Raw genomic sequence first — 15013 nt, 5'->3', positions numbered from 1 at the left:
GCTGCGTAACATCATCCTGAAGGAAAAGGAAAACTGATTGCTCTCTGGCACAAAACCGCTTCATTAAACTTTGCTACAGATCATGAAAAGAAGCCTGACGAACATCGAGAAATGCGCCTCTCTGGCTCAGATTGGGCTTGTTTGGCTCGAATCTGTCCAGGACCACCACAGCGACGTACGGCGGAGGGAGTGTGATGGTACGAGGTGCGACATCAACTGTTGATGAACGCTGATTTTACTCCAGTAAAGCATCTTTGGGGTGTTTTAAGAGAAAAATTGCTGCTTAAACCAGCAGCAAAAGATGTATTCATGGTCCGATAAGTCCATTTGTTGGCGTCTACGGGACATTTGGGAGGATGTCACCGAACCAGTGGTTTTTTTTCCCCAGAACTGATGTGAGTGTGACCTGATAGTAGAAGTGTCTGATGCCTGCACTGTATATACTCCATGATATCAGAACCATGCAGCCTCGAGGCCATCATGTCACATCACGGCATGTCAGTCTGTGTGGGACCGCTCACTTTAAATCACAATCTGTGTCAGATTGTGGGTCGTTCATTTAAGATTTGAGATTGCCACAGAATGTAGCTGCTGTTTAAAGAGGATTTAAAACGGGTAGCGTGAAATAGGCCATCGGTGCCGTCCTCACTGCGTTTTCCCAACATTTTCCTCCATTTCCAAAATACTACTGATCTGTCGCTAAAGGTACATCATGAAGACTTTTTCTAGAAGCTAGTTCCAATACTCCCCGTTATGTTTACCTCTATGGCCCTGCATCCGGTCAGATTCGGCTCTACGCTGCCCCCTATTGGTCACCTACGTATTGCAGCTTGCGGATGCTCCAAAAAGCATGTGAGGCAACCATAATGAACATGCGTATCATTTGATGGATTCATGTGACTCCAGACTGATATTTGGGGAGGGATGACGCAGGATTTAAAGGGGAACTCTGGTATTTTTAAACCTGGACCTTATTTCTGGCATGAAATACGTTCATCTACTCAAAGTCGGCGTCCTTCGGAAGATATTTAGATTCCTCCAGATCCATATAACGGAGTGAACGGGGCTTAGAGGATGCAGCCTCTAAATAAGGCATTATCTCTCTTTATTTCACCAATACTTTAAGAAGAATGAATGAATGAACGTGTGCTATAGCTCTGTTAGCTCATAGCTGCTGTTATGTGGCTACTTGCAGCTATAGGAGAGCTAACGGAGGGATTTCTACACAGGCACTGTACTGGGACCACTTCATCCACACGCCCCCCTGCAGCACAGTTTATTCACTCCGTGCTCTGTGACAGTCGGCTAACTTCACACAGAGTTTGCTGCTGATAGTTTTGTGCAACATGGCAGGATATTTATCAGATTTCGACAACGTGAACGACGACTTTGAGTAAGATGGACGTTCTTACGGGAGTGAATGAGCTGTGCTGCAGGGGGGCGTGTGGATGAAGTGGTCCCAGTAGAGTGCCTGTGTAGAAATCCCTCCGTTAGCTCTCCTATAGCTGCAAGTAGCCACGTAACAGCAGCTAGAATTTTTACCAAAACAAAGGAAACATCGTGGTCTGGCTTACAGGTGAATTGTATGTTTTTGAGTTGAATGACGACAGTTCAACCTTTTTTCTTTCTCTGTTTTAAAGCCAGCGGGCATGTGAGTATCTGTGCCAAATCCTTGCTTTTCAGCCACATTCTTCCATCAAAAAGACTCCCACATAGAGACAGAAAAGATGGGTCCACAACAGGAGCTGCATCACCTGTTTGAATGGCTTTCGCTTTCACTTTGGACCGTTGGAGGATTTATAAGCTTCCATTAAAGTCTGCTGCATGTTGGAAATGACACAAAGCTCATGTGGGCACAATAAACAAGGAAAGGAAAGGAAATTTCTGCTGGTTATCGTGCCCGTTTGTCCAAAAAATGCTTTGGATTTACCACATTTCTTTAAAGTTGCCTCTATCAGCCTTTTGATGACGTTTCTTAAATTATTTCGACTTTAGTTTCAGAAAAGTAAATAAAAACAGAACAGATTGAACATTTAAAACAGGCAATAATCGCAAGAACTATCACTGAATTCCATTAGATAGAAACAGTCTGATTTATTCTGCTAATTTCACCCATAAAGACCTGTGTTGAAGTAGTAATTCTGGATCATTTTGTATGTAGAGGGATGACAGGAAGAAACCGGAAAATCACATCTAATGAGCGGACAAAAATAGACCAAAAAAGGCCAAATGTTTTTGGTTAACCTTCCTCCTGAGACTTGTGCCTGGGAACAAGCTTAATTGGAGCGATCGACGTGTGCTAAACATCACCAGCTCCTCAATATATCCGATGCTGTATGGGTCGATTAGAGCGTGTTTTCAAACATATGCAGGGAGGGGATGACAGACATCCAGAGGGCGTTGTCTGGGCCGCTCAGCCGCTGTGACAGGTGCCCGTGGCGCTGCGTGACCCAGCCTGGAACAGCTATCTTTGTTGTTGCACATCTCGTTCCTTGCTGAAACTGCGGCACTGTTTGTTGCCAAGCTTGACTTTCCCTTAATGGTCCCCAGAGGCAGCCTGCTGGATTTTCACATGTGTGCTGGGAAGTGTTGGAGCGGCTCCCGTTTGTTTACGAGGATGCCCATTTCACTGAGTAGCTGCGAGTTGTCGGGCGTGCGCCAGTCAGGATGAAGAGGAGGAGGAGGAGGGGTAGTTTTATTTAGAGAAGTGCTGGCGGTCAGCGGGGCGGCGGAGCCCCTCGACCCGGCTCACTCACAAAGAAGGCAACGTGTCTTTTTGTTGAATGGGCTCCAGCACAGCGGCGCATTCATTGAATATTAATCCATGAATGTCTGTGTCGTGTTTTTCCTGCCGTTTCCCCCCATATAATCTACAATAATATCCTACAATCGGCAAGATATGGAAGCTTTTCACTGCTCTGCAGAACAAATATCTCTGGGGCAGGATGTCACTGCGCTGTAAACCTTAAAAGTGTCCATTTTGGATGGATCGAAGGAGTCTGGCTTGTGATGAAAATGAGGTGGCAGCAGATTTTTCCACGTTCAGAAAACAGGTACGACGGCTGACCTAAAGGCTGGCGTTTATGGCGAGGCCGAAGTGCCGGGGGAAGGTGGAAAGTTGCACTGATTTATCTGCCTCCGGTTCGTTTGAGTAACAGCCAAAGTTTGGGATTTTACGAGTTGTTGCAGAGAAGATTTATCCGCTGAAAAGTCTCAGGTGCACTTCTCCTTTTACCAGTGCAGGAGGGAAATCTGTTAATCTTTTCTAAAAGTGCTAAACACCTCGCTGTTAGAAGCATGGAAATTCACTTGGAAGCACTCAAATCATGGCATTATTCCTGTCGCTGTGTCCTTAAACAGAACTGCAGCTCATTGTTTTTATGATAAGTAATCCATCAGTTGATCGACCTTTTCATCCAATGCTTCATATTATTAAAGATTAGCTTAAATCATGAAAATAAAAGGAAGCAAAAGGGGTAAATCATCACAATTGAGTAGCATGAATTCTGTATTTTTGGTGCCTCTACATGAGGAATGTTATTTAAAGGGTTTTATTTTAATTTGGCAGATTAATGGAGGTTTATGTGCTTTCATGTAAAGACAAAAATGTAAAAATATACATTGCTGCAGCACCTTTTTGTCACATTTTTGCCAAAGAACCTCGACTCTGTCATGCAGAGCGAAGAAAAAGCTCAGAAAGCAGGCAGGTGAATAAAACAAGCTTTTGTTTAACAATGTCAAGGTGCTGCAGAGGCGGGGATCAACAATACGATCTAAAAAGACAGAACTGAGCTTAAGATGAGCAGGAAAATACAGCATGTGAAGAGGAATATGAGCTAAAAAAGCTGAAATCACGTTTACTGGGGGGAGATGACGACAAACACGATGCAGCAAACCAGGATTAAGGTCGGGAAGTAGACTCAGCAGAAGATTCACAAGGACAAATGACAAAATAAGGTTAACTCAGGAGGCCGTGACACAAAAAAACTGTCTCTTTCCGGGCCTTTTCTGACAGGCTGATGGCTCAGAAGTGGTGGAATTTATTCGAGGTACATTAACGTAGCCAGTAGGCAGGAAATGTGCAAATGTACACGGAGATATCAATAAATGAAAAGGAAGAAATGCCCGGGGTCCTGTTGAATAGTCTATTTTTAATTAGGAAACTTGAATTGAGTGAAATGACCCAGAAGTATGTGAATAGCAGCCATGATAAGAGCTGAGTGAACTCTCTAAATGTGAGGGAAAGGAGCTCCAGTGCTTCCTTAATCATCTTCGTTAGCCTAGACGATACCGGACCATCCTTTAGGAAAGAAAGGGCATCATTTCCCATAATTCCTTGTGGCTGCGACTTTCATGTGTAGAAACATGTGGAGCAGCTTAGAACTGTGACAGTAAAGTGATAATTTATATTATCTGTTATGCTAATATGATATGAAGGAGATGGATGCTTATGATGAGAATATAAAGTATTTTTACTCGACCTCAACTCCTAAACCGACCTTTATTGTCAGAAGAGCCGTATTTTCCCCCTTTCCACTCCATTTACACAGTGATACAATACAGAAAACACCTTAATTTTTACTTCAATGTGACGAGTAAATATAACATCAAACATTCAACTCTGACGAAGAGGATGAAAATCTTGGCCTTCTTTGAAATAAACCAAACGCAGAACTATGCAGGCCCATATGGGTCCTTCTCATATTTGAGGAAACTCGGTAGAAGAAGAAGTAACTCGGTAGAAGAAGAAGTGACCAAAGTAAAGAGCCCAGAACACAACCAGGGTCTAAAATGACATGAAATTAAAGAATTCTCACCTGTTTAATGTGATTTTTGCAGCTGAACTTACCTGAAGAGCCTCTGTATATCAGGGCTGTAAGACGGGACTTTGACCTTGACACAGACCGTCCTCTGCCAGGCGGGAGGGACATTTGGATTTTATGTAGCTCATTCTTTGGAAAACCTGCTCACAGTAGCAACATATGGGCAAAACTCCAAATGCACTTTATGTTGAACTATGTGTCGGGATGTTAGTTATTGTGTATAAAGTTTTCAAAGTCGTTCCATCTGTGCTCCTCTGTGAGCGGCCGACGACTTTAGGGATCAACTGACGTCTGTTGGCCGACGACTTTCGGACCAACTGACGTCTGTTGGCCGACGACATTCAGATCAACTGACGTCTGTTGGCCGACGACTTTAAGATCAACTGACGGCCAACAACTTTGTGATCAACTGACGGCCAACGACTTTCAGATCAACTGACGTCTGTTGGCCGACGACTTTGAGATCAATTGACGTCTGTTGGCCGACGACTTTAGGGATCAACTGACGTCTGTTGGCCGACGACTTTAGAGATCAACTGACGGCCGACGACTTTGAGATCAACTGACGGCCAACAACTTTGTGATCAACTGACGGCCAACGACTTTGTGATCAACTGACGGCCAACAACTTTGTGATCAACTGACGGCCGACGACTTTGAGATCAACTGACGGCCAACAACTTTGTGATCAACTGACGGCCAACGACTTTGAGATCAACTGACGGCCAACGACTTTGTGATCAACTGACGGCCAACAACTTTGTGATCAACTGACGGCCAACGACTTTCAGATCAACTGACGGCCAACAACTTTGTGATCAACTGACGGCCAACGACTTTCAGATCAACTGACGTCTGTTGGCCGACGACTTTGAGATCAACTGACGGCCAACGACTTTGTGATCAACTGACGGCCAACAACTTTGTGATCAACTGACGGCCAACGACTTTGAGATCAACTGACGGCCAACGACTTTCAGATCAACTGACGGCCAACAACTTTGTGATCAACTGACGGCCAACGACTTTGAGATCAACTGACGGCCAACGACTTTGAGATCAACTGACGGCCAACAACTTTGTGATCAACTGACGGCCAACGACTTTCAGATCAACTGACGTCTGTTGGCCGACGACTTTGAGATCAACTGACGGCCAACGACTTTGTGATCAACTAACGGCCAACAACTTTGTGATCAACTGACGGCCAACGACTTTGAGATCAACTGACGGCCAACGACTTTGTGATCAACTGACGGCCAACGACTTTGAGATCAACTGACGGCCAACGACTTTCAGATCAACTGACGGCCAACAACTTTGTGATCAACTGACGGCCAACGACTTTGAGATCAACTGACGGCCAACAACTTTGTGATCAACTGACGGCCAACGACTTTCAGATCAACTGACGTCTGTTGGCCGACGACTTTGAGATCAACTGACGGCCAACGACTTTGTGATCAACTGACGGCCAACGACTTTGAGATCAACTGACGGCCAACGACTTTCAGATCAACTGACGGCCAACAACTTTGTGATCAACTGACGGCCAACAACTTTGTGATCAACTGACGGCCAACGACTTTCAGATCAACTGACGGCCAACGACTTTCAGATCAACTGACGTCTGTTGGCCGACGACTTTGAGATCAACTGACGGCCAACGACTTTGTGATCAACTGACGGCCAACGACTTTGAGATCAACTGACGGCCAACGACTTTCAGATCAACTGACGGCCAACAACTTTGTGATCAACTGACGGCCAACAACTTTGTGATCAACTGACGGCCAACGACTTTCAGATCAACTGACGTCTGTTGGCCGACGACTTTGAGATCAACTGACGGCCAACGACTTTGTGATCAACTGACGGCCAACGACTTTGAGATCAACTGACGGCCAACGACTTTGAGATCAACTAACGGCCAACAACTTTGAGATCAACTGACGGCCAACGACTTTGAGATCAACTGACGGCCAACGACTTTGTGATCAACTGACGGCCAACGACTTTGAGATCAACTGACGGCCAACGACTTTGAGATCAACTGACGGCCAACGACTTTGAGATCAACTGACGGCCAACGACTTTGAGATCAACTGACGGCCAACGACTTTGAGATCAACTGACGGCCAACGACTTTCAGATCAACTGACGGCCAACGACTTCAAGATCAACTGACGGCCAACGACTTTCAGATCAACTGACGTCTGTTGGCTGATGACTTTTGAGATCAGATGATGTCTGACTTTTGAGATCAGATGATGTCTGACTTTTGAGATCAGATGATGTCTGACTTTTGAGATCAGATGATGTCTGACTTTTGAGATCAGATGATGTCTGACTTTTGAGATCAGATGACGTCTGACAGATGGACGCTATATTTCCCTCTGGATTACCCTGTAATCATTACCCTGATATAACACCGAATAAAGAAAACACTAAGGGGCAAATTAACTGATAGAAGTAATTATTTAATGTGGAGCAGGTGTGACTGAAGGGCAGGAAGTAAAACCAAGTGAACAAAAGGAGCACGAATTACAAGATAAAACGGGATGTAAAGTTAATCAGATTTCATATCAGAGCATAAACTAACAGCACAGATGGGAATAATACGAATTTACACAATAAAACCACAACCAACCAAACTAAAAGGTTAATTAAACAGGAAACAACATAAATCTAAGAAATCAAACCAAACCACAACAAAAAACCACGACAGTAAAAACCCGAGATACCATTTTTATTCACCAGCTCACGAACATATATCCAAAGTTTATTTTTATTTCTCCACACAGAATTCATCGCTTTAAAAGTGTCCACTTAGAGTCGTAGGCAGGTGTTTCATACCATCAGAGCAGCTTCAAAGAGAAAAGAAATGAAGCGGCGTTGCTTTAGCAATCTGGAAATTATATTTTCACCGCATGACAAAGAATGGCTGAATACATAAATAAATTAATGAATGAAAGAATGTATAAGAACAAGCAGGTTTTATATAGTTATTAAAGAGAGTAGTTGTGTCATCTTGTTGGTGAAGGATCTTTACTGTCATCTCTTTTTACCACAGACAGGTACGTGGAGGCAGAAAACACACTTTTATCTGAAGTATAATATGCAAATGTGCTATTTATATATGCATGTGCTCATTTGCATAATTGTCTGGTAAAGAAACTTAACATTTTAGTCAGTTTTTTTTAAAACAGGGGCTTTAGGATCTCTATTTCTAATCATTCTATGATTGTTATTGAATTACTTGGAGCTCTCAAGCGCTTTTTAGGAATAAAATGTTTGATTTGTCTGATTTTATGAATGAGAAACAAACAAATTCACCTGTAAAAGAAACAAAGATGGAAAAAAAACGGTTCGATCGAACCAAGATTTTATTTAAAACGGTTGATTTGTGATTTTATGTGATTAGATTTAAAAATGCATAAATAGTTCCTAAGAAAAGGTCATATAATAGCATTAAAATGCTTCATAGTGTTTGAACTTGAAAGTCTTTTATGCCCTTTGGAGTTTGAGAACGTCATTATTTTGAAGACTCTTGTGTTGTTGACCATGCTGGATGGTAATTTGTCCTGTTATTATCCCGACTTCTGTTCACGTTTTGCATAAACTTGTCAACAGCCTTGATTTTTCTGTTTGTTTTGCCACACAGTTGTGCAAGAAGCACACAGCGGTTTGCTCTCAATTAGCACAAATAACACGTCCTTTTCCTCCCCGCCGACGCTGGCCCTAATTAGACCTCTGCTCCAAATTCACGGAGGAGGAGGAGGAGCAGGCTTCTTCGCCATTGATCCAAAGTATTGAAGTGCAAAGCCGCTGTGACTAAATTTGGGTCAGCATATTTGCTCGTGAAGGGTGTACAATTACAGCCGCATTTCTGCTCGCTTCTCCGCAGAGACGACCCTCTGCGTGCGATCATACTTGTTATTAAGCAGAGTGTTTGCCGGTCTGTGTGAGCTTTGGGAAAGAAATGAAATGGGGATCATTTGGCTGCAGCTTAAAGGGAAGTCTATGTTACATCCACATGTACCTACAGTTCCTGTTTCTTCAGGGAGGGTTTAGCGCCTGGCTTTGACCGGGAACACATTAATTCACAACAATAGTAGATCACAAACAGAGATTAAAACTCAAACAATGAAATCCACTGTGAGCCTTCTTAGATGCTCCAGAGACAATCCTGTCTGCCATGATTAACGCTCCTGGCAGACGTCCAGTTTGGCAGAAATCAGCAGTTATTTTAGGGACCTTGAGCTTGTGAACCATGCAAAAGGCGCTTTACGACGCTGTCAGTGGCTTACAACCCGAGAGGACCGCAGGAGAATGTTAATAAAGAGCTGCTGGTGCTCGCTACAGTCTCAGGGAGGTGAGCTGCATCGCAGCCAGGAAGGAACAGTGGGAATCTCGCTTCTCCTGCAGAACAAAATGCACCCCGTAAATTCAATAAAGGGAGACAGATTTCTCTGTTTTCCAGGAAACCTCAGGATCTGGCCCCGTCTGGACCAAACCACTCAATCACATTTAATTGATTTACTTGGGTATTAAGTTAATGTTTAGCATCAATAGTTCTCAGCGTCGTGGGAACTTTCCATGAAACAGAAGCTCGTTGTCACTCAGCGTGTATGATTGGTTTCGATTAGCTAACAGACTGGAAGCAGAGAGCTAACCTGGCTCTGTTTAAGTGAAATAAAACACCAACCTCGAAGGTTCGAGCTTTCTCTCTGCGCCTGGCAGGGAAATCTTTCAAATCAATGAATCTATAAATGAAAACAGCGGATTCCTTCACACTGAGCCCACATTAACGCTGATGAATTTCTGCTGTCAGTCGGCCGGCAGCAGCTCCTCGTTGGCAGCTCCATGAATCATGTGACGCTACTTAACCCTTTAAGTTTCAATAGACCGCAGCTTAAAAACGGTCAGAGATGAAGTAAATGAGACAAATGATGTAATCACCTAATTTGTATGCGATGACATCACCGATTACATCACTGGGTGGGTCACACAACTGTGAGCAAAGCTCACAAAGCTGTGAGTTACTCGTTTATTTGTCTTTTTATCCACATGAATAAATGCGTGTAAGAATCAGTGCAATGTTTTTCAGTCTGTTTAAAGGGGAACTCCGGTATTTTTAAACCTGGACCTTATTTCTGGCATGAAATACGTTCATCTGCTCACTGAGAACAGTTTGGTGAAAGTCGGCGTCCTTCAGAAGATATTTAGATAACTGGAGATCCATATAACGGAGTGAACGGGGCTTAGAGGATGCAGCCTCTAAATGAGGCATTATCTGTCTTTATTTCACCAATACTTTAAGAAGAATGAATGAATGAACGTGTGCTATAGCTCTGTTAGCTCATAGCTGCTGTGTTGTTGTTATTGGCGGCTATCGGGGGGCTTATAGAGGGCTTTCTACGGTAAGAACGTCCATCTTACTCTAAGTCATCGTTCACGTTGTCAAAATCTGATAAATATCCTGCCATGTTGCACAAAACTATCAGCAGCAAACTCTGTGTGAAGTTAGCCGACTGTCACAGAGCACGGAGTGAATAAACTGTGCTGCAGGGGGGCGTGTGGATGAAGTGGTCCCAGTAGAGTGCCTGTGTAGAAATCCCTCCGTTAGCTCTCCTATAGCTGCAAGTAGCCACATAACAGCAGCTATGAGCTAACAGAGCTATAGCACACGTTCATTCATTCATTCTTCTTAAAGTATTGGTGAAATAAAGACAGATAATGCCTTATTTAGAGGCTGCATCCTCTAAGCCCCGTTCTCTCCGTTATATGGATCTCCAGTTATCTAAATATCTTCCGAAGGACGCCGACTTTCACCAAACTGTTCTCAGTGAGTAGATGAACGTATTTCATGCCAGAAATAAGGTCCAGGTTTAAAAATACCGGAGTTCTCCTTTAAGGGGTCAAGAGCAGGGGTTCATATCTGTTAGTTTAATTCGTTCATCAGTGTTCAACAAAGTGCCGAATCCACGCCAGGTGAACTTCATCGATGCTGCTGAAACGCTGAAACTTCAGCTGAAACTTCAGCTGAAACTCCCCTCAACATGGCCGACATCGCAGCTGCTTCACTGTGTTTATCTTTATTAAACTGATGCTTTAAATCCAACATGACTTCCAGGTGAAGATGTTGAGTTTGTGGCTCTGTTTTTCTCGTCTTTTCTTGGTTTAATCATGTCATGTCGTCTTTTGTCTCGACGCTCTCAGTTTGCTGACTTCATCCCTGCTTTCTGTCCTCCATTACTCTCAGTTTCCTCAGTTTCCACATCTGTCTCCCACTCATTCAGCCACTTCCTCATTAGTTTCCCTCATCTCAGTCCTTCTCAGATCCTTTGCCGTTATCTTTCGGTTTTTCCCTTCTCTTATTATTTTATTGATTTTTAATTTTTTGAGCCTCAAGTTTAGCTCTTGGTGTCTCGGCTCTGCTGCTAAATACTTGTCTCCAGGCAGCTGCTTTCCACATATGCTTTCATGACCACTAGAGGGCTCGCGTTCTGGCACAAAGGTCTATGTCGTAATTCCCTGCATGAACGACCCATGAGGGCAGGACAGCATTAACGGAGCCATCACACATGTACAAGTTATTCATGCCATGTGCACTAATGCACCCCCATATGATCACAGATGCTGGTTTTGAACTCTGGCAACAAGCTGGATGCTCCCTCTCCTCTTTAGCCCAGAGGACAGCACGTCTGAATGTAATTTTAGATTCTGATTGGCTGGATCACCTCGCAGTTAGTCCATCTAAAACAAGAGAAGGCTGATTCGTGTCTGGATTGTGCTTTTTTTTGTTGGCATGTTGGAGTTTTAACTTTGATGGTAGATGCAGAGATTAATGTTGTCCAGTGACAGTGGTTTTCAGCACTCTTTTCCACCACAGAATCGTCTGTTTTTAATGCAGCGCTGCCCGAGGGCCCGAAGATCAGCAACATTCAGCTTCGTCCCACATGACCCATCTGAATTCTTGGAACCTTTTAGAGATATTTTGTTCTTTAGATGATTAAATCAGCTTCACATCGAGTCCTCAGTCCATCACAGAGAGATTAACCACTGCTTGTCTTTACTTCTGAAGCTTTTCTGAAAGACCCTTTTTGTACCGCTGTGCTACCATCCTGTTGTCAGTTAACTGAATTAGTTCTTGTTTTCTACTGCTTACTATTCACAGAAAAGTTAATGTTATCTATTTGTGTCCCAGTACTTCAGGAAATCCTGTTCTATGATATGAAAATGCTGTGAGACGAAGATTTTCAGCCTCCACAGAGCTTTACTTAGGTTATATTAGGTAACTTTATTCATACCCGAAGGTAAATTTGGTTGCAGTTAAAACTTTTTAGGTTTATTCTCAAGTGTTTTTCTTTTCTTTTACAAACTTCTTCTTTTGAAAAGAAAAAGACCCTCTAACTTGCTTTAGATGATGTGTCTCTTTGTGTCTCTGTTGGCTGTCTTCACGCTAAGCTAAGCTAAGCTAAGCTAAGCGCTAAGCTAAATGCTACGTCCTGTATTTTCCCAACAGATTAAAATCTGTCGATTTACACTCAGGAACACGTAACAAAGCCATGCCAGTCACATTTTTCAGCTCTTTTAGATGGAAAACAGCACTGATAGTATAACTGGGAAATAAAACCGACGCCCTTGGCGTTAAATCCTTCTGATTTGCTTCAGCTGTAAAACTCTTTTCATCTGCTGTCATGCAAACTGTCAGACAATGTCAAAAAATGGATAAAACGCAAGGCTGCTTCATTTCCTTATTACATATATGATCAGTGTGAGGGAGTATACTGGACAGGTTTAACGGCAGTAAATCACTCTGAGACAAGATGCCAGGAGGCGTTTCAAGGTCTTGCAGTTTTATTTGAAGCTCCACCATTTATACCTTTTAAGCTTTTGGCTCTGCGTGTCTGTGATGGCTCTTTGTTTGGTTTTTCTTTTCCTTTACACGTTTGATTTGTAAACCGTCTTTGTTTTTAAAAGGGAACTTTATTGCAGTGACGATAATTAATTCACATTAAGTGTGAGCAGGAGCCCTGAGGCAGCAAATGTAAATCTGGGCTGAAGAAAAGGTGGAAGTTATGGTCTTTATGGAGGTTTCCTACCAACATATAGGCGGTTAACTTCCATCTGTGGGCTCAAATCTGTGGAGAAAGATACTTGAAAGTCTTTTAGGAGTGAACTCTATGAATTATGAGTGTGTCAGTTCTTCTGACTTTGACATAATTCTCCATAGGCAGTTTTTTAAAGCTCTCTAGAATATTGCATTTGTGGTTTAGGGAATATCGCATGCTAGGTAATCTTGATTGGGAATGACAGTCCCTTTACACTGTCAATCTGCTATTTTTACCCAGCTCATTGTAGATTAATGCCCCCAGGCAACCCAATCCTATTTTATCTCTTACACGGCCAAAACATTTCTGATTATTAAAACCTGCATTTAGGGTCATCGGCCTCCATCTCAGGTTTCCACGCACACACTGCTGTGTATTATACGTGAGCTTTTATCCATTTTATCCATTTCTGGGCACCAGAAGAGCTTATCTCTAAAGTAGCCGCTTCAGAAAAAAAAGAAGTTTTAACACTAAAAGGTAAAAAACAAGAAAGACTTGTGATGTTTTTAGATGTTGGCAGCTTTTGAACTTTTAGCCGTGGCTCCACAAACTCCGAAGGTTTCTGTTTATCAAAGAAAAAGAGCCGTGCTGTCACCAGAAAAGGCGTCTGACGCCCTTTGGAGATGACCTGTAAGGCGATCGGGTCGGACCTGTCTATAAAAGCTCTGGGGAAAATGCTCCGGAGCGGGATGAGCGATCAACTGGCCCGACACATACGTACGTGTTCTCAATGCTGAGCTGCCGACGGCAACGCTCGCCTAAGCAGGAAATAATCCCTCAAACGTGATCTGAATGTTTAAGTTGCATTTATCATGCCAGAACTAATTCTGCCCCCAAAGACCGGATGTTGGTTTAAAACAACAGGATTTTTAAAGGGTGATAAATGTGTTATTGGCTTAACCCCCCCCCCCCACACACTATTCTGATGATAAAATGAACTGAACCGTAAGCTTCATCCCTCATCATTGACCTCTCACTTTACTTTTCAGAAATGACCATCTTTAAAAGCTTTTAAATGCCTCGTTTGATGTATTCCAGCTGCACTGTGTTCTGTTTAATTTCCTTTATTGCGATAATAAATGTTGAATCTGTTATTTAATGCCTGTCTTGTGCTGTAATACAGCCGGCCTGCTTGAGAAATTGAATTTTCCTCATCATTTGTCAGCTCCTTCAAGCCGATTCCTCCCATTATTCGGGTTGCTGCATCCAGCAATGTGCAGAAATGATATTTTCTTAGAGAAAATAAACACCTAAACGCTGCTCGATGGTGTCAGGGCTCCAGGTTGAGCCTCAACTCTGCTTTAAAGAGTCATGCATCTTTGTGTAACAGCTTCATGACTGAGGCATAAATGTTGAGGAAACAGGTGTAACACGGGTCACTTGTGGATAAATGGGATGGTGTAAATGTACAGAATGACGACAGAGCTTAGGCTGAAAGTGGGAGATTGTCCTGACAGCAAACGTGTGAAAAATCACAGCTTGTAAAACTACCTCTAATGATATCCCTTCTTATTAATGTCAAAAGCAGAAAAGGTCACAGTGTCACTGCGACTCGAGCAGGAATCCACATGCTGTGCAAAAGTCTTGAGCCAGCCTTCGTTTCTTTACTTATCGACAGGTAAACAGGAAATAAACTGCAAACATGAACCGAAATACAGAAAAGAGACAAAACCAGTTTGTATTAAACTTTAAAGTGAATATCTGGTCTGAGCTCCTTTATTATCCAACACAGCCTGAACCCTCTGAGACGAGCTTTCTGTCATTTCTTTAAGGAGTCTTCAGGAATAGTTCCCCAGGCTTCTTGAAGGACATCCCAAAGCTCTTCTTTGGATGTGGGCTGCCTTTTGTTCCGTTCTCTGTCAGATGATCCCACACTGCTTCAATAATGTTGAGGTCTGGGCTCTGGGGAGGATTCATCCCTCCATAAGACCTGTTGCCACTGATTTTCAGTCCACTTCTTGTGTCATTTGGCACAGCTCAGCCTTTTCTCCCTGTTTCCCTTCCTTAAGAATGGCTTCTTGACAGCCACCCTTCCATGGAGACCATTTCTGATGAGGCTTGGGCCAACAGTAG

General features: G+C 43.1%; 1 protein-coding gene across 1 annotated transcript in view; it reads left to right on the top strand.

The window, feature by feature from the left end:
- LOC140278175 (corticotropin-releasing factor receptor 1-like) overlaps positions 1–15013 on the top strand; it is a 91826-nt gene that overhangs the window by 29368 nt on the left and 47445 nt on the right. The window lies entirely within an intron of this gene.

The sequence above is a fragment of the Leuresthes tenuis genome, unplaced genomic scaffold (genome assembly GCF_036924035.1).
Source record: "Leuresthes tenuis unplaced genomic scaffold, fLeuTen1.0.hap1 SCAF_20, whole genome shotgun sequence".
Classification (NCBI taxonomy): Eukaryota; Metazoa; Chordata; class Actinopteri; order Atheriniformes; family Atherinopsidae; genus Leuresthes; species Leuresthes tenuis.
This window is presented reverse-complemented; position numbering and strand designations above follow the sequence as displayed.